Consider the following 20,528-nt stretch of genomic DNA (forward strand, 5'->3'; position numbering starts at 1 on the left):
AGATCTAAATTAGTTTATTTAAAAAGCTTTTTCTTTTAATTTTTGTGACATCTATTCTATTTTCATTCCATATGTTCCACTGGTCTCTATTTTTTAAATGTTTATAAATATAACATTTGTTATCCTTTATTTTAGAAAAACTTTGTCATTTTTTATTTTGAATTTATTAATAATTTTGAATTTATTCACATATTGGGATAAATGAATGTATTTCTTTTCCAGCATATGTTGGAGTTTTTAAAAATTATTGAACCATAATTGATTCACAATATTATATTAGCTTAAAGTATAGCACATTACTGATTTGATATTTTTATACATTATAAAACAATCACCACAAGAAGTCTAGTTACCACCTGTCACCGTATAAAGTTATTACAGTGTTATTGGCTGTATTCCCTGTGCTGTACATTATATGCTCCTGACATTTATTTTATAACTGGAAGTTGGTACCTCTTAATCCCTTTCACCTATTTTGCCCATCCCCTTTGGGAAGCACCAGATTGTTCTCTGTATTTATGAGTCTGTTTCTGTTTTGTTATGTTTGTTGATTTGTTTTGCCTTTCAGATTCCACATGTAAGTGAAATCATGCTGTGTTTGTTTTTCTCTGTCTGACTTACTTCACTGAACGTAATACTCTCTAGGTCTGTGTTGTCACAAATGGCAAGCTTTCATTCTTTTTATGGCTGAGTAATATTCCAGTGGGGTGTATGTGTTTGTGCATGTGTGTGTGTGTGTATGCGTGCACGTGCGTGTGCTTGCATGTATACTCCATCTTTTTTATCCATTCATCTATCAGTGGATACTTAGGTTGCTTTCATATCTTAGCTACTGTAAATAGTGCTGCAGTGAACACTGAGCTGCATATGTCTTTTCAAATTAATGTTTTCATTTTCTTTGCATAAATACTCAGAAATGAAATTTCTAGGTTGTTTTATTTTTTAATTTTTTGAGGAACCTCCACACTGTTTTCCATAGTGGCTGCACCACTGTACATTCCCACCAACAGTGCATGAGTTCCCTTTTCTCCACATCCTCACCAACATTTCATTTTTTTTGTCTTTTTGACAGTAGCCATTCTGTGGTGTGTGAGGTGATATATCATCGTAGTTTAAAAAAATTTTTTTAATTTATGTATTTATTTTACAGTATCATATTTTTAAAATTGAAATATAGTTGATGTACAATATTATATGTTACAGGTATACAATATAGTGATTCACAATTTTTTTCTTTTTTTTAATCGAAGTACAGTCAATTATAATGTGTCAGTCTCTGGTGTATAGCACAATATCCCAGTCATGCATATACATACATATATTCATTTTCAAATTTTTTTCCATTAAAGGTTATTACAAGATATTGAACATAGTTCCCTGTGCTATACAAAGGAAACTTTTTTAAAATCTATTTTTATATATACTGGACAACATTTGTAAACATTTCCTTGATTGTTAGAGATGTTGAGCATCTTTTAATGTGCCTATTGGCCACCTGTGTGTCTTCTTTGGAAAAACGTCTCTTTAGGCCCTCTGCCCATTTTTAATCATGCAGGGTTTTTTTTTTTTACATTGAATTGTATAAGTTTTTTTTTTTTAATATTTTGGATATTAACCCCTTGTCAGAGATATCTTTTGCAAATATTTTCTCCCTTTAGTAGGTGGATTTTATTTTGTTGATCTGATTTTTTTTCACTGTGTAAAAGCTTTTTAGTTTGATATAATCCCATTTGTTTACTTTTGCTTTTGTTGTCCTTTCTTGATGAGACAGATCCAGAAAATTAGTATGAATACCAATATCAAGTAGTGTACTCCCTATGTTTTCTTCTAGGGATGTTGTTGTTTCAGGTCTTACACTTAAGTATTTAATGCATTTTGAGCATATTTTATATGGTATGAAAAAATGCTCAAACTTTCATTCTTTTACATGTAGCTCTCCAGTTTTCCCAACACCACTTATTGAAAATACTATCTTTTCCCCATTACATTTTCTTGCCTCCTTTGCTGAGGATTAATTGATCATTGTACTTGGGTTTATTTCCAAGATCTCTGTTCTGTTCCATTGATCTTTGTGATCTTTGTGTCTGATTTTGTGCCAGTACCAAACTGTTTCGATTACTATAGCTTTATAGAATAGTTTGCTGTCAGGAAGCATGATACTTCCATCTTTGTTCTGTTATCTTCTTTCTAATTAGCCCTTAGTGTCTCTAACTCAGTGTCTCTGGAAAATAGAAACTAGGTTTATATATATATGCATTTGATTGAGGTTGGCCAAATTATTGAATTCTTTTTTTTTTTTTTTGTATCTCCCTCACTCAGATCATAAATCTTGAAGTTGAAAGGATTCTGTTGGATACTCTGATGTTTTGGTTGTGGTGGAATGTCCTACTTGTTATCCTGAGGCACAGCATTACTGCTTGTTCAATTGCTTTTCCATTTTTAGAAGGCATTATGTATTCAGATTATGTTTTCTTTTAAATAAGGAGAAAAATGAAAGTCAAAATGTTTATTATTGGAATACAAGTTAAGTCACATTGTGATTGTAATTAAAGCCCATTAGGAAGGTAACTCATTTACCTGAAAATTTGATGTCAGTTATATCTGGACTTGGAAACGCCATAGTATCACCCACTAATTATGTAATGTCCCTTCTTATGAAGTGTCATATACAACACAAAATTGTTTTTCTTAAACAATGCTGTCTGCTCAGTCTTAAAGATTCTTCTATTGAAGAAAGTCTCAAAAGCAGCCTTTGTAGTAGAAAGCAAATGATTTGTGCAGGGATCAACTTTTGTTCATATGTATATATAGCCTTTGTAATTGTTTATCTTTATGTGTAACATTTACATTTTTTGAGGTGTTGCCTGGTGGCAAGGTGCTTTTATGCCTTTAACTGGTCTTGAACCTCTATCTTACACTTCTGTATAATATGTTCTTTCTTAGTGCTTTCAGATGATTTCAACCCATATATCTGTAATGGTTCTTGTCAAATTGTATTATATTTAGTCATTTGTATTGCAGTTTCCAAACTAGGTTACAAGTTGGTGCTTATTTGAGAAGTTTTCAGGGACCTGGTTAGTCCTTGCTTGAGTGACTTGGCTATTTATTTCTATCGTGAAGCCATGCTCTCTGCTACTACTTACAATTTCCTTCATCCAGAACCCTGAGGCTTAAAGCTAAGGGAAAAGGAACCACACTGCTTCCTTCCCCATTGGCTCTTTCTCCTTCTGCCAGAAAGCTCTACATGAAGTTGAGAATATCAGTGGGAGGGGAGGAGTCACAACAGAAATTTAAATAGATAGATCTGATTCCATATATTCATTCAAGTTCATTCTTTATCCATTAGAAATATGTGCCAAACAGAGTGGATAGGAAAAAAAAAAAGATTGACTACTCTGGGTTTGGAGCTTGTAATGAATTATATATGTAATTTGAAAATGGCGTGTTTTCTGTCTAGTGCATAATTAAGTGGATGACTATACTTTTTCGACTGGCCTCTGCTGAGGAATATAGACATTAGTCCTTTAATTCTCCATTTTTGAAAGAGCAGATAGTGCTCAGGACACTAGCAGGATAGTTGTACCTACCTGTTATTTTTGTGAGAATTAAGTAAGTTGATTGATGGGAAAGAAAGACCTTTAAGTTGATTCATAGAAAATACCTGTAAGGAGTGCCTGGTACATATCAAATGCTCAGTAAATGGTAGTTGTTTATAATGATTAAATTATTCCACAGACCCATGGGATTGAGTGAACTGCAATAGATGGGAAGCTAGCGATTACAGGCGCGGCATAGATTTCAGGATCGGACAAACCAGAGTTTGAATTCTGGCTCTGCCATTCACTAACTCCAACTTGGGCCGTTGCTGAGACCATCTGAATCTCAGTTTCCTCGGCAGGATAATGAAAAGGGCAATTGCTTGTTTCCACGGTTATGAGGATTAAATTAAGTTTATGTAAACTGTTGCACATCTGTATAAAATGGATGGCCTGGTACCTGAGAGCACTCAACAAAGGGGATTTCTTGTTGTGGGAATTGCAAGACCTGAATTTAAGCCTCAGTCTTTCCATTCATTAGCTATGAGATCTTCATGAAATTGCTTTATTCTTTTAAGCCTCAGTGTCCTTTCCTGGAAACTGAAAAGCAAAATGAAATGGAATTCAATATTTGTATATATGTTGACTCTGCCACTTACTCCTTTTTTATTGTCACTTACCTTTAAAAATTTAATTACCTGTTAAGGTGGTTTTTTCCTTACCATATTTTAAGCCTTAGAGTTATTTATCTTTGCATATCCAAAGCCTCGCACAGTGCCTGCCATATACAGTTTGCTCAATAAATGCCAAATGAATAAAGGAAAGAATGAATGCATGGGTGGAAGTGTACATATTTTTGTAAGAATGATGCATTAGCAGTGTTCAAGGACAGAGCAACGGTGACTGATCTCATTTTACACAGCTACAGCTCAGCATTAGAGAATTGGAAGTTGGTTGAGCAAAATGTCCCCAAGGATATTAAAGATGAATAGCATTTTCCTCTATATGAAATTATTCTTAACACAATTACATGTGTCAAAATCAAGTTTACTTTCACTGCCACTGAAGCACAGGATGTAATTGCCACTGATTCTATTAAAATGAGTCTGTTTTTGCTCTGCAATTTTTGTAAATTTAGCATAGTAATATTTTCTCATTAGTTGTTCACCCAATTTTTTCACATAGTTGAAAAAAATTTGTATGTGATGTTTTAACCTTGTCATTCACATTTTATTTCAGATCTGATTACTTTTCACAATGAAAGATAACAAAGGATACTGAGGTCCCTACATGCATTTCTGAGGGTTTTTTAAATTTTAATTGGTTAAACAAAGTTATTACTACAAAATTGTCTATGATTAAAAATAATTTTAAAATACCTGGGAGAAAAATTAAACAATAAAATAAAACTTTTCTTTAAAAACAAAAAAGCCTAAGTCGTCTGAAATAGTATATCAATGTGCCTTGTCCTGGAACAAAGCCTTTGGAAGGCAGGTGTATCTCTGTCCCTGACTTAACTTTTGGGGATGTATATTTATCTTTTTCAGCATCATGCAATGCCTCAGAACTACACATTGGGTTTTCTATTGTCCTTGCTTTGGCAAAATGTGTCTGTGCTGTTGCCTCATTCATTCAATAAATAATCATATAGCACCTTGATTTGCATTGTGTTCTGGTGTATGATGCCATGACATCTTGATGGCTCTCCTTATGGAGCTCAACTGTCAGTGAGAGAGACAGGCATCATCCACATGAAAACACAAACGAGTAGAGACGCACACTTGAGATGAGAACCACGAAGGAAGGGAAGAGGGTGTGGGTTTGAAAAAGAACAACGGCAGGAGTGGAGGGAGGGGGGCTGCTGATTAACAATGGCAGGATCACAGAGCATCTTTCTGGGGAGGTAGTTTATACCGAAACCTTTAAGACAAGGAGTTGGAGAAGGAATGAGGACAGTCAGTTGAAGAAAAGTCCAGGTGAATGAAAGAGGTAGGCATATTTTAGAAACCATATCAGAAGAATATAAAGTGAGAGGCAGTGTGAGTGGTGTGAGCAGGGATGAGGTCATGCAGGGGTTTGTGTGGTGGAACCAAGTTTGCATTTTGAAATGATCACTCTGGATGAAATGTAGGGAAAAAACTGGGGGGTGGGTGAAGAATACAAGGGAAGATACCAGTCAGGAAACGACAGCTTCCGTAGCTCCAGGATGAGGTGATGGCTCCATGGACCGAGGAGGGAGTGGGGAGTGTGGAGAGCAGTGTGCAGATTTGAGATGTATTTTGGTTCTTGTTGTCTTGTGACCTTCCCCATTTTTTCACTTCTTAACATCTGAAAACTGGATGGTCTTTTAGTCAATGGCATTTCATGGTTTATTTTCTGGCATTATTTTTCTTTCATAGGAGCTGTACTTAAAATAATGACACCTGTTAACAATCATTGAAATCTTATTCGACAGAATATGGTAAAACTTGCTAAAATTTTACAAGGGATAATGACCTTAATTTCCTTCCTTTATATAGTTTCATTGTTAACTGAGATATCTATTACAATAGGTTGGGACAATGTACAAAGAAATACTCTATTTTCAAGTATTTATTCATTCATTTCACAAATATTTATTGCATTTCCAGCACCTAGAGGGGTCCTGGGGATACAGTGGAGAGTAAGAGGATAAAACAAGAACACAGTCCTCTTGGAGCATCTAGTTTGGCTGGAAAGATAGACATTGAACAAATAACAAATGCCGTTGAGTTCTGTGGAAGTATAGCTTGCAACAACAGGGAGAAAAATATGTGCCCGATCGTGTCTGGACAAAAAGGAAAAATGTCTTGCGGAAATGACGTTGAATCTGAGACCTGGAAGATTAGGCATTGATGTGGGAAAAGGAGGAGGGAGATGTCATTCTAGGCCTATTTCCGGACACAGTTGAGTAATGGAAAAATTAGGAATTCTGGAACACAGAGAGGGAGAGAGAGAGAGTGATAAAAGATGAGACTGGTATTTACGTGGGACCAGATATTACTGGGTCTTATCCTATGGGTAATAAGAAGGGATGGAAGAGTTGTATATCATAATCTTGTTTTTCACTAAGATCTTGTGGTCACAGTGTGCGGAAAGTTCTTGGAAGGTAGGAGATGGAGGGCCAGCATGGATTCGTGTAGCTTTGTAGAGAGACAATAGTGATAATCGTGGGAATGGAAATAATAGGACAGATATAAGACATATTTAGGTGGTAGAGTCCACAGGATTTGGCACCAAAAACGAGGGTCACCCACCATCATGATTTCATAAGGACCATCACAACTTTTTTTATTGAAAGTTCCATATCCCTGAAAACCCCTTAGTTCCAGGAAAATCATGATGTTTGGCCATTCTAGGTGGGAGAGTGGGAAATAATATAACTTCTACCTTTCTGGCTTGAAAAATGAGGTAAATGATAATACCACTTCCTGTGTCAGACTCCTGAGGGAGGCCAGTTTTTGAGTAGCGATGACTTGTAGATTTGAGTTGCCAGTGAGACAACTAAGTACATATTTGAATGAAAATGTCTGGAACTCAGAAGTAAGATCTGATACAGTGATAGGCATTTAAGATTTTGGATTTCAGTGGCCAGTAAAACCATGGTACTCAAATTATGAACTAGTGAGATTATGTTGAGTGAGAAGAAAAGTATGGGACCTGAGGATTTTCAACTTTAAATATCTGATAAGGAAAAGGTGGGAAAATACCTAGAGAAGAAGCGGCTAAAAAGAGAGAAAGAATAAAAGGAGACCAAGACACAGTGACCATTTCAAGGGGGTACTGAAGTGTGTTGAATGCTGTTGACACAAATATATGATGATAATTGAAATTTGTTATATTTTGAGAGCTTTTAGCAAGAGTAGTGTTTGTAGATTGATGGAAATGAAGCCTGATTGTGTGGGGACTGTGTTATGAAGTCACAGCTGTGAAGGCTGTCTTGAAAACTTTAACTAAAACAGTTGTAAAGAGACTGTCACCTGAAGGCAGGTAGAGAGCATTCTTTAGCTGTATGAGAGAGGCTTGAGCCAACAGAGACAAAGAATTTGAAGGAATTTAAAAGAGAAGGTATAGGGTCTTAATAAAAAAAAAAAGACAAGATCTAGAGAATGTTAGAGGAATTTCTCTTAGCTACTCTCCTACTTGTAACAGGTGGAAAGGAGGAAAGGAAAGGTGCAGGGATGCATCTCAGAGTTGCATTATACATGGCAGTGTGCTTCATAGGAAGCATTTCATTAAGCATTATGTGTAAAATTATACTTCATAAGAAAAAGTACAGTAAGCAGCCCATTGAATGATTATGTATCATATATTCATAATTGCATTTATTATAGCTTTACTATCTGAACAATTATTTTTAAAAATGTTAATCACATTTCTTGTAAGCAAATTTATTGTGACTCTAATAATTGCCAGGCACTCATGGTGCAGAGATGGCACTGTCACCGCCATCAAGGACTTGCAGTGTAGTGGTGGAGATAAGCATTTAAACAGATAAGCTCAATACAGTCTGACAGAAGGTGGGACTAGAGTGGTGGAAGGAGAGAGAAGGAAACAACTTTATAAGAGAATTGCATGCATTAGGATAGAGGTTCGGCCACCTGAGTAAGACTCAAATAAATCTGACTTTATTGTATAGACTCATTATGCATCTCAAGGGTGGGTGGGTGGAAAGAATAGGACTTCTCTGCTCCACAAAGTCATGCAGGGATCTAGATTTCATAAATTTGTTACTCCTTTACATCTAAATGATGGAAGCTGGCTCCCCACCATGATATCCATGCTTTAGTGCACAGGAGGGCAGCAGAGGTGATGGATGTTGAGCACATAATATGTGCTCAAATCCCATGAGACCAGCTCACACTATTATCAGGAGATGGAGAGAATCCCTACGAGAGGCAAACCAGTCATGTGTCACAGGCGGTGACATTGATTTAAATCTTCAAGGATATGAGGAGTTTTCAAAAAGAGTAAGAGATTCCTGGGATAAAGGACTAACATATATCATGGCAAATGTAACGTTTTAAAATTTTAACAATCATTATGGCACCAGTTTTACAGTAGACTCCTCCAGTGCCTACATCACCTCTCTCAGACCATCTCTCACCTTAGCAAAGGTCTGGTGGGCAATTCCACAGGAGCTCAGACTCACCTTGTAAGCTCAGGGTTTTACCTCATTGCTCACTGTGTATCTTTCTGAGTCAGCTTCCTGGCCTAGGGTTACGTCACTGGAGCTCCCTCAGCCTGACTGTACAAGTATTGCCTGGAAGTGGAGAGAAGTCAACAAACTCATTCATTGATGGGAGGATCAAAGCTTTATCTTTCTGGATAAATCTGGTAGCATTTCATAGGCATCTCAGAGATCTTAGCATATCTGAGCTTCTGATCCCTCAGCAAATACCTTGTCAAGGCACATTTGTGTTATTTTTTATCCATCCCTGTATCACTCTCACTGCTTCCTCACTCCTGCTTCCTGTGATCACCTCCTTAATAAACTACTTGTATCCAATTCCTTATCTCAGACTTTGACTTTTGCAAGCCCAAACCAACCACTCAAATAAGAGCAGATGGTCTGATTAACCAGAATAGATGTCTGCTGGTTTGGCCTCACCAGTGTGTCCCTACTGGACACACTCTATAGATGGACGAGGGAGAAGTTATTCCAAGCCTGCTTCCTGACACATTTGAGTGTTGGAAAGGTTAGTAGTGCTGGAACACAGAGAGAGAGAGAGAGAGTGATGAAAGATAGGGCTCTGAGATAGATGAGGCCAGAGAGTACTGGGTCTTATCTTATGGACAATGAGAAGGGATGGAAGAGATTTATATAATAATCTTATTATAGAGCCAGGAAGTTGGTGATTTCAAAAAGCCATGAGAAATGTAATGACTGCAAGTAGACTCTGAAGGAGAAGCAGAGGAAACTGTAGATGTAGATGGGGTTAAAATTAAAATAGAGAACATACAGTTTACTACTGATATCATTATTTCTATACTATAGTTATTATGTAGTATAGGTTTAATATATTTAAATGTGTATATGCATATGTGTACTATAATCATATATATATTATTTACATATATATATATATATATGTAAAAATATAAAATGAGATCTATATTTAATCCTGCAGGTGACAGGAAGCCACTCGTGGTAAATTTTTCTGTATGTTTTCTTTATGTATTTATGTATTTTAATAAAGGAGTTATATACTTGGATTGAGTTTCCAGAAATTTTATGTTGAGAGTAAGTGGCAGGGGACATTTTTGTAGAAAGAGAGGCCTCTGAAGAGGCTACTTTGGACACCCAACTGGGAAACAAGGATCCAAACAGGGGCAGGGATGGAGACAGAAAGAAGGGAATCTCTATTCTAGAGAAAATGGATGAATTGAAATGATGTTAAAATACTTGATAGCTGGTCCTGCCAGACACCCACTAGTGAACACCCCAGCATGATGGACCTGGTGCATTCGGGCCAGTTAGCTGCCTGGGCATGGAGGATCCACACAGAAAATCACCCAATCTATTCTTAGATCTGGTTTGATTTCTGCTAACTTTCTAACTAATATGGGAGAATGTTCCAATGCCATGCCATTTAGATTTATGTATGCCCTGCCATCCCCATTTCTCTCACACTTTAAAGATTTCTGAAAAAAATCTATTTTAATATAATAAAATATGTATGAGTTCACCTTTGAAGACTAAGTCATGATCGACACCCACCCCGAGACTCTCCACACTCACCATGACATCTCTCACCTCTTCTTTTCTTCTTCCTGCAAAGGCTGGCTAGTTCTGACATGCTGATGGACGGAAAGTGCGTGTGAGAGCAGGTGTTAGCATGTCCAAGAGAATTCGGGCAAGAATTAACACTTCTCTCAGGATAAATGACCTTTTACTCCTTCCCGAAATGTTCCAGTTCTGCTGGAGCGACTGCAAAGCCAGGTTGATTTGCTCAACTAATATCTATTGATTGCAGACAGTGTTCCAGCAATCAGACGATTACCTTGGGGGACAGGAAGATGGAAAAGACAGACTGTGTAACCATCAGGAGCTTTATAGGCTTATGCAGAGGTAAAATGTGCCCATATTTCCTGAAGTGTATCTGTATTTCCTATTATTTCACAGGCTAGAAGTCAGCATTGTGCTGCGTTTACATTGCGATTTCCCCTGCCACCAATTTCAGAATTTAAAAGAGGGGAGTTATATTAGTTTCTGTGGCTGCTGTAACAAATTACTATAAACTAGCTGGCTCACAACAACAGAAACTTATTCTCTCACCAATATGGAAACCAGAAGCCTGAAATTAAGGAGTCAGCAGGGCCACACGCCCGCCAGAGGCTCAGGGGACAATCGGTTTCTTGTCCCTTCCGGCTTCTAGTGGCTCCAGATGCTGCTTGGCTAATGACTGCCTTACTCCAGGCTCTGGCTCTGTGGTTGCATCGCCTCCCCCGCTCCTGTGTATCTGTGTCCCTCTGGACTAAGAAACCCAGAGGGACACAGTTACCTCCTTCAGTCTTACAGGAGTACATATGATTGCGTTTAGGGCCCATTGGGATACTTCACAATCAGCTCCTCCTCTTAAGATCCTTAACTTACTCACATATGCCAAGACCCATTTTCTGAATAAGGTACCAGTCCCAGCTTCTGGGGTTGGGACCCGGGCATATCTTTTGGGGGAGGGGGCAGGACATGATTCAGTCAAAGGCTAGCTGTTTGAGGGGAGAAGGAAGGAGAGAGAGAGAGTGAGTATGATCCTCCTTAAGGATAAAAAGATCTGCTGGGGCTAAGAAGAGTCTTCACCTGCAATCAATTACTACCTTTGCTTGAGTAAGAAACAGAAAGAGAAGTAAAGAAGAGAACAAAAGGATGACTGATGGGATGTAGAATGAAGACCACAGACTTTGAAATCAATGAGACCTGTATTCAAATGCCACTTAGATGACTTACTGGCTATGCTATTCTGGGAGTATCTTTAAAGTGGCAGTGACGATGTCTAAAATGCAGAGTTACTTTAGCACTTACATGAAATCATTTCTTTCTTCCTATCTATCTATCTATCTATCTATCTATCTATCTATCTAACTATATCTATCTATATTGCAGCACAGAGTGTGGCACACAGAAACTCCACAGTCATTTCTCTCAAAAATGTTTAGTTCACATTAGTTATAAACACTATTTTTTTTTAAAGGGAAGACCAGATTTAGAGCCATCTTCTTCAGCTCTAATTGAATCAGTAATCTTGGCTTAACTCATTTCTCATCATTTCTTTATTTCTAATAATGACCTTATATAACAGTTAAAATTTTTTTTTTTCTGTAAGGCATTATTACTTACGCTTCTCGCCCCAGACATTGTAAATCTCAGTGGTGTCCAAGAGAAGAGGAAGTAAGAATGCTCTTTAAGACAGACTTCTGTGATATTGCTATAATAAAGCAAGTTGTTGGGTTAGAATATCAGAGGCTTGCATTCATCGTAATTTATAATAGTCCAAATGATCTGTTAATGGGGTTGCTCTTTGAGTGATATATCACGTTAAAATATAGGGCAAAGAGTACAACAAAGTCTTTACAGAAAAATCTCTGGGGCATTTTTGCTCTTAGTAGCTGTCTTTGCTTAAGTGCCCCTAATAACATCCTCCAGTAGAAATGGAAGTGTTTGGCTAATGCAATCTCAAAATGGGAGTTGGCAACTCTTAGGGGAGTCTCCCGTGCCTTGATGAGCCATCAACTCTCGTTTCCTTTAAACACTTAAAAATCAGCATGAGAAAAAAAAATCATTACAGTTACTTCAAAACAACAAATGAGAAATTTTTAAAGTTCACTCACACCAAAGGCTAAAATCTGAGAAGGTCAGTTTCTGCACTAGCAGGTCAATTCAGACCCACTAAAATGAGTAGACGTAAAGAACAAGTCACAAGGATAGATGCGATGTACCGCACAGGAAATGCAGTCAGTATCGTGGCACAGTGACATATGAAACTAGATCATTTTGTAATGTATAAGAATATTGAATCACTCTGTTGTACATTTGAAATTAATAAAATAAGTCAATTGTACTTCAATAACATCCTCAAAAAAGAGTAGACTGCATATCTATGATAGCATCTACCTTTTCAAAGGAGAATTCATTTTTTTTGAGACCACATTATTTTTTTCTTTTTAAACACCTTTATTATGGTATGGTTCCTCTACAGTAAACTACATATAATGCCATTTGCAGCAAGAAGGAGAATTAATTTTTGAGTGTGAAATTAGTGGCATCAGAAGGGAAAATTTATCTCTTCATTTGACATAGAACTTTGAAAAGTTTGCAAACTGAAGCCTTGGCTCCTTCATTTATAATTTTCAAAGATTGTCTTCAGTATCTTAATGTATGAGGCACTGTGTTTTTCTGTTTTATATTAAAAAATCCCTAATTACCCTCTCAAAGTCAGTGATCTCTTCATTAGAATGAATTGCTCTCCTCAGTATAGCATATGATGTTAAGTAAAGACTTGTTTTTGTCTTTTGTATGTCTGTAATATTTTGTCAAATATTATACTGGAATTTCAAAGTAGTGTCACAAAAACAGAACCATGTGAACTGGCATTCTTATTAGAGCTTCTAAATAAGAGTTTGCATTGTTCAGAAGATTTAATTTTCCCTCCCTCAATAAATAACTTTTTCTTCCACAGTTTTAACAAAATTTGTGACTGTTGAGAGAGTAATTACAAAAAATACCACCAAAGTTAATGGCAATTGACCCTAATTGGATTTTGTTTCTTATGCCATGCCAAAATTTAATAACCCAACAATAATTACCAATGTTTTGACATTAACTATAGATATATCTAAAAAATGAACATAACTGCTAATGGGAATTTTAATTTTAGAACGTAAAATATTGATTCCTGTGGCAATTACATTTGTATTTGTTTTCATTCTATTTGTGAAACACTAATGATTTGACCATTGCCATCAGAAAACTCTTTGTAGTCAACTTTATAACAACAGACTACAGTCTGGATGGAGAGGTCCTAGAAGCTCAGAAATGCTAACGCCATGCAAGTCTTTGCACTGAACTAAATTCAGCCCTCACAGTGCGTCATGCTTCCCTATCAAAGTAATAATCTTCAGATTATTCTTCAGAGTAGACTGGATAAAACAGGCTTTATGGGCTAGTAATTTTAAAAAGCATACTTGATCCGACATGGGATTTAAATTAAAGTTGAACATATAGAGCAGCTGTATTAACAAGTGTTGAACCCCCCCATAAATACTTTCAGAGAATATATTTTATTAATTTAGTGACACTCTTTCAGGCTTTGACTAATACTTTGTAGGGGTGTTGCTTGGCTAAATGGTGGGTGATTCAGTTTGTTTCTTGAAACTGGTACAAGTGGATCCTACTGATAGCTCAAAGGATGTTTATTATGTACCTATAATATGCAAGACACTGGTTTAGAAACAATGGAAATAACAAGATTAAAATAAATACAGTAAAATAAACAAACAAAACACATATCAATGACTTTTTGTAGGATCTTATATCTTAGAAGAGACAATTCAACATGTACAAAAGTGATTAAATAAAATTTAAAGTACCATAGTGATATAAAACATTGTAAAGATAAAGCCTTCTGTGAATTTAAGGAAGAGAGATCTTATTATCCAAAAAAGGAAGACACAGGATAGATACTTTTAATGGAAGATGTGAGATTTGAATTGGTTATGAAAAAATTTGTAGAAGTAGGTATAATACTGTATAATAGCATGTTATAGTGTTTACTATGTGCCTACTATTCTAAATGCTTTCCCATGTAATAACTCATTTATTCCATTCAACAGCCCTATAAACCTCATTTTACAGATAAGGGAATAGTGGCACCAAAGTTACGTAACTTGCCTGTGGTCACAGAGTGAGCAAGTGGAGAGGTGGAGAAGCCAAGGTTCATCTCTGGCAGTCTGGGTGGGAGTCGGTCCATTTACAAATTGCTACTCAGAGAAGAGAGGGGGAACTGGTGGGGTGAGTTACTGAGTGCATTAGTTTTCTGTTGCTGCTATGACACATCACCACCATCAGTTTAGCAGCTTAAAACAACACACAGTAATTATCTTAGAGTTCTGCAGTTCAGAATTCTGAAATGGGTCTCATGGGCTAAAATCAGATGTCATCAGGGCACGTTCCTTTCTGAAGTCTCTATGGAAGAATCCGTTTTTGCTGGTTTTCCCAGTTTCCAGAGGCTGTCCACATCACCAGACTTGTGTCTTCCTTCTATGTTCAAAGTCAATTGCATCATTTTCCCCTTTGCTTCTGTTGTCTCATTTTCTTCTCTGACTCTGACTCTTCCTTTCCTGCCTCCCCCTTTCACTTATAAGGACTCTTGTGATTACAGTGGAGCCATCCAGATAGTCCAGAATAATCTTCTTAATTTATAGTCAGCTGATTAGCAACATTAATTTCATCTTCAACCTTAATTCCCCCATGCCATGCAACAGCATATTCACAGGGTTTGGGAATTAAGGTGTGGTAAAGGTTAGAGGTTTATTATTCTGCCTACCACATAGAACATGAGCTTAAGTTCACTGGTAAGAAAGAGAAAGATCTATTAAGGGAAAGGCAATCCACTTTGGCAGAATTTGAGAGGGGGCAGTTCACAAACTACTAAAGAGGAGTTCAATAAATTAATATCTCTCCATCTCTCTAAAGTAATCTTTTAAGTCAGGCTAATTATTTCCCCTCCTAATTTGAAATATGCAAACTCCATAGATACCTATTAAGCATTTATTATGTACTGTGGAGGGATATAAAAACATACGGCATGCTTATATTATAATTGGCTCAATATTTAAACATTTAAATGAGTCAGTTGTATGAGATGCCAAAAAAGGATCTTAAATGTGTTCTTGAAACCATGGAAATTTTCAGGAAGATGGCCTTGTCATGGTCTTTGAAGAGTCTCCAATAAGGTACACTTCTTTTTCCTGCTTTAGTGCTAAGAGATCTGAGACACATGGAGTAAAGATGAAAGTCAAACCATGATTAGGTTGGGGCACGTGACTTACAAATATGGGTAAGTGGGACTGCTAATACAAACCACAGATTAGTCTGGACTGGGGAAGTTTGTTCTCCAAAGGGCAGGCTCCTACATAACCTTAGAAGTCTACAGAATGGAGTAATCGAGAAGAGACCATGTTCTACACAGACAAGTTCCTTCCTAATGGAGGAGTAACTCGGTACATGTTACTTTTCCCAGTTTTACCAATCAAAACTATCATTCATCTCCCCAGGGACAGAGTGAGTAAAGGGAGAGAAAGAAGCCAGAAGTATTACATTAGAGGAATTTTCTCTTCCTGGCAGGACATGTGAGAAGTAGGAAGAAGTATTTGCCCATAACACATCTCAAGTTCACCCTAGCCCAAAGTAACCTCGTCATTTCCCTGTCTACTTAGTTACCCAAACTAAACACTTGAGAATCATCCTTGCCTCTTTTTCCTCTGTAATTGACTCATTCCAGTTAATCATAAAGCGTGACTTTTTTCAAATGAATTCCATCTGCCCTCTCTCTCCTAACACGCATCATTATTTTACTGAAATAACTTTCACTGATGTCCTAATGTCATATTCTCCACTCAGCTATATTCCCTCCTGATAAATGTATCTATAATCTAAATATATCCAAACATCTTATCTCCATGGGTGACTCTCTTTTAATCTTTAAGACTCATAATAAGAATCATCTCCTCTAAGCATGCTTTCTGATACTTAGGTTTTATGATGTGTCGTCTTCTGGGCTACTATGGCATCTTGGTCTGGTTCTAAAATCTCTAAAATAAAATGAATTTTATTACATTTTAATCAATAATATGTGTCCTACTCTAAAGATGAGGTTAACAAGAATGATGGTTACAATATTATTACATTATGATAAAGAAGAATGGCTCCCATAGAGTAACTTATTCTTTATAATCTTATGTATTTTTCTGAGTAGTGCTAAGCACATTTCTTATGAGATAATTAATTCTGAAAAGGAATCCTGAGAAATAAATATCACTTTATCCATTTTACCCATGAGGAAACTGAAGCCATTAGATTTACTTAGAGTCACATAATTACTAAGTAACAAATCCAGAGTTTAAACGCCTAACACTCTGATTATAAAACATGTCAATTTTGGCTTTAAGGTGCTTATCTAAATACTAGCAGATAAAAGAGAAAAGTAGTAAAAAAGACAATGTTTTTTGAACTTTCTATGAATTTGTAAAGGGACCCTTGTGACACTAAGCATTGTTATGTAACTTCCAGGGCTTCTGGTCTATAAATGAAATGGCTAGACTAGATGATTTCCAAAATCCCAGTGGTAACTTCCTCAAAGATGTGCACTTTTTTTTTTTTTAATGAGATAAAAAGAACTTTATAGAATTTTCCAAGAATCAAAAACTTCCTAAATCAAACCCTCTTGTCTTTGCCTGTGGGATCCAATGCATGTGTGAAATAACATTCCATCACAAATTAGCTCTTCTGATCCTCTTGATTTACTTTGAGGCAATGGAGACCAAAAGGTTGATGCCAGCACAACTTAAGTGAATGGTGGAATAAAACTCAAATACTTTTTTAAAACTAGTTTACTTATTAGATAGTGATAACTCACTCTCAAATTCAAAATGTATGGGAGCTGTTTTGGATAGCCCTTTAATTTACCACTACTGTTTACTCTGTCAACAAGATGTCTCAATAGCTGTCGGAGTCTAGATACATTGAATGACTTCGTCGTTTGGGGGTCATAATAAGGTCATCTTTGGTCTTGTTTTCTGTGCTTCTTTCATTTGTAGAGTGAAAAGAGTTATAATGAGCCTAGAAAACTCACTTAGTCAATTAACAATTATTCTGTGCGCACCTATTACATGCCTGTATTTTCTAAATGCTAAAGGAGAAACAGAAACACGTGAGACTTAGTCCTTGGCTGAGAAATTACAAGCTAGCATGGGAGAGAAGATGGCCATGACACAATTAGAAAACAGTACAGGGCAATATGTAATTAAGTACCTGATTTTGTGGTACAGGCCATAAGAGCATTAAGATTTCAGAGAAGGATGAGAGAAGAGTGGGCTGGAATTGTCGGAGAAAGTTCGGAGGAGAGGTGAGGATGCTGGTACAGTCCTGAAGACTGGGTAGGAGGGAATGAAGGGGAATGATGGCATGGGGAGCTCAGTGTGTGTTTCGGAGATCGGCTGATAGTTACAGCTGTCTCTTGTCGGAATGAAATGGGAATTGAAGTGGACTCTAGTCCTCTTTCTCCATGTTGTGTCTTTAAACTTCACTGGATAACAAATCTAATCTTTAATTTCTGGAAACATAAATCTCATCACTAATTTCCTTTTTTTATATAACATGCAATTCTTTATCACATCACAACTTTGTGTATGTAATATCACAGACTTACAAAATAAATCCTGAATTTATTCAGTCTATTATATTTGCATTGCCTGCTCTTATGACTGCTGTTATTTCCCTCCTTAAGCATGTAATTTTTTTTATTTTATTGCCTTCCATTCTTCTGAATGAGGAGAATATTTGCAACTATTTGAGTGTTAATGATGGAGATGAAAATAACATTTTACACCAATAAATAGCTTAACAGTTTATAAAATATTTGTACATATGCTATCTCATTTGATCCTTATTTACAGTAGCTCTCAGAAGTAGGCAAAGTGGGTTGTTACCACCACTCTTTTACAGTTTTGGAAATGGACATCCAGAAAAGTTAAGTGCCTGGTTCTTAAGAAAAATAACAAAACATTAGAAGAACCAGGACTCTTAAATCTTCTGTCAGAACTCAGGAACATGTCTCCAACTGGCATATTTCCATGTAGTACTGAGATATGGACAGTAAACCCAAAGTTAGCGTATTTTCTAACTTCTACTTGGATTCAGAATAGCCCAGGCATTATATGATTTTTTAAATAACATAATGACCATTGTATTCAAATGAAGAGAGATTAATCTTTAAAAATCTGCACATTTGGTACAAAGATTAGTACCATACACAAACTGACCAGATACAATTGGATAAGGCACTGATTTGTCCTATTTTCTCATAAGTGCAATGAGGTTAATAACCAGCCTTTTGTATTCCCCCTCTGATAAAGCAGGGAGTAGAAACACACATTGAAAAGAGGTAACTTCCAACTTCTGCTTCCAGAAAGATGGAGTACATGTACTTTCCCCGATTCCTCTTGTTTGGTACAGCTCAAAATCCTGGACTATGTATGTAACAAACCAAAGCAGATTCTAATAGAGGTAGAGTAGAAAGCAGACTAGTTAGCAGGACCATAGGACTCAAGAAATGACACAGTGAGGAACCCAGCAACTTGGAGCTACCAATAGCTGCAGACAAAAGAAGCCTGAAGCAAACTTGCTCTCTTTAGCCGAAGAAGCAGGTCAGGGGCACCCAAGCAAAACAGAAGCATTTCAGGCAACAGTTCCACTCCAGCCAAACACCACCAAAAACACTTTGGCCCCATTCCCAACCATACCAGCAGAAGACTAGTGGACAGTCTAGACTTCTACTGTCAGTAGGCTGTAATAAGTTACCCCAACACACCAGGGTGATGTTAGAGAAGGCCCAGCGGGGAACCCCAACCCTTACAGTGACAGTGGGGACAACGTGGGGAGCCTGGACATCCAGTGACATCTGACCGACAACTAAGATACACTGATGAAAGAAACTGAAGAAGATCTAAATACATGCAGAGGCATGCAGGCAATGAGGACACAGCATAGCAAAAATGTCAGTTCTCCCTAAATTGATATATAGGCTTAACACAATTTCTATTAAAATCCCAGCAAGAGATTTGTACACATAGGCACTATCATCCTAAAATTTATATAGGAAGTTCAGGGAAACTACAGTGGTTAAGATCCTTTTGCAAAGGAAGAAAAAAGTGGGTGGGATCATTCTACCTGACTTCAAGACTTATTTTATAGCAACAGTAATCAAGGCTCTGTGGTATTGGCAGAAAGATAGACACACAAATCAATGGAACAGAACAGAGAACCCAAAAATAGACCCACACAAGTATGCTCAAGTGATTTTTCACAAAGGCGCAAAAGCAATTTTTATAGAGGAAGAATCATCTTTTCAGAATGTATTGGAGAAATTGGACTCTAAGAAAAAAAAGAGAGAAAGGAAAAAAGAAAGAGCTTCAGCCTAAACTTTACACATTATATAAAGATTAATTTAAAATAGAGCATATATTTAAATGTAAAACATAAAACTATAAAACTCTTAGGAGTAAGCATAGGAGAAAATCTTCAGAACCTAGGCATTCTTAGACATGATCCTTAAAATTAGAAAAAAGTGAGTAAATAAACTTCAACAAAATTAAATAAATTTGCTCTGTGAAAGTCCCTATTAAGAGGAACAGAAGGCAAGCAACAGTCTGGGAGAAGATATTTGATATATATCTGATACATATCTGATAAATCATTTATGTGTAGAATATAGAAATCTCAAAATTTAACAGTAAAAGCAAACAATGCAATTATAAAATGGGCAAAAGACACATAGAAACATTTTACCAAAAATAATATATGGATGGTAAAGAAGCACATGAAAATATGATGAATATCACCAGCCATTAGGAAATTATAAGTTAAGATGACAACATGCCACTACACACCTATTAGAACAGCTAAAGTAAAAAATAGTGACAATGAGGATGAAAACTAGTGCAGCCACCCCGAAACCTAGCTGGGGCAGTTTCCTGAAAAAGTTAACATTCAGTTACTATTCAACTCAGCAGTTACACTCCTAAATCTATCCCAGAGGAAAAAAAAAAAAACACTTGTGTCCACACGAGTTTGTACATGATTGTTTGTAACAGCTTTATTTTTAATAACCCCAAACTGGAAGTGATCAAAATATGCTTCTTTAGGTGAGTGGGCAAACAAACTGTGCTGTGTCCATACCGTGGAATTCTGCTCAGCAG

General features: G+C 36.7%; 1 protein-coding gene across 2 annotated transcripts in view; it reads left to right on the forward strand.

The window, feature by feature from the left end:
* The window catches only part of KCNIP4 (potassium voltage-gated channel interacting protein 4), a 475,310-nt gene that overhangs the window by 162,755 nt on the left and 292,027 nt on the right, over positions 1–20,528 (forward strand). The window lies entirely within an intron of this gene.

This window comes from Camelus bactrianus, chromosome 2, assembly GCF_048773025.1.
Source record: "Camelus bactrianus isolate YW-2024 breed Bactrian camel chromosome 2, ASM4877302v1, whole genome shotgun sequence".
Lineage (NCBI taxonomy): Eukaryota > Metazoa > Chordata > Mammalia > Artiodactyla > Camelidae > Camelus > Camelus bactrianus.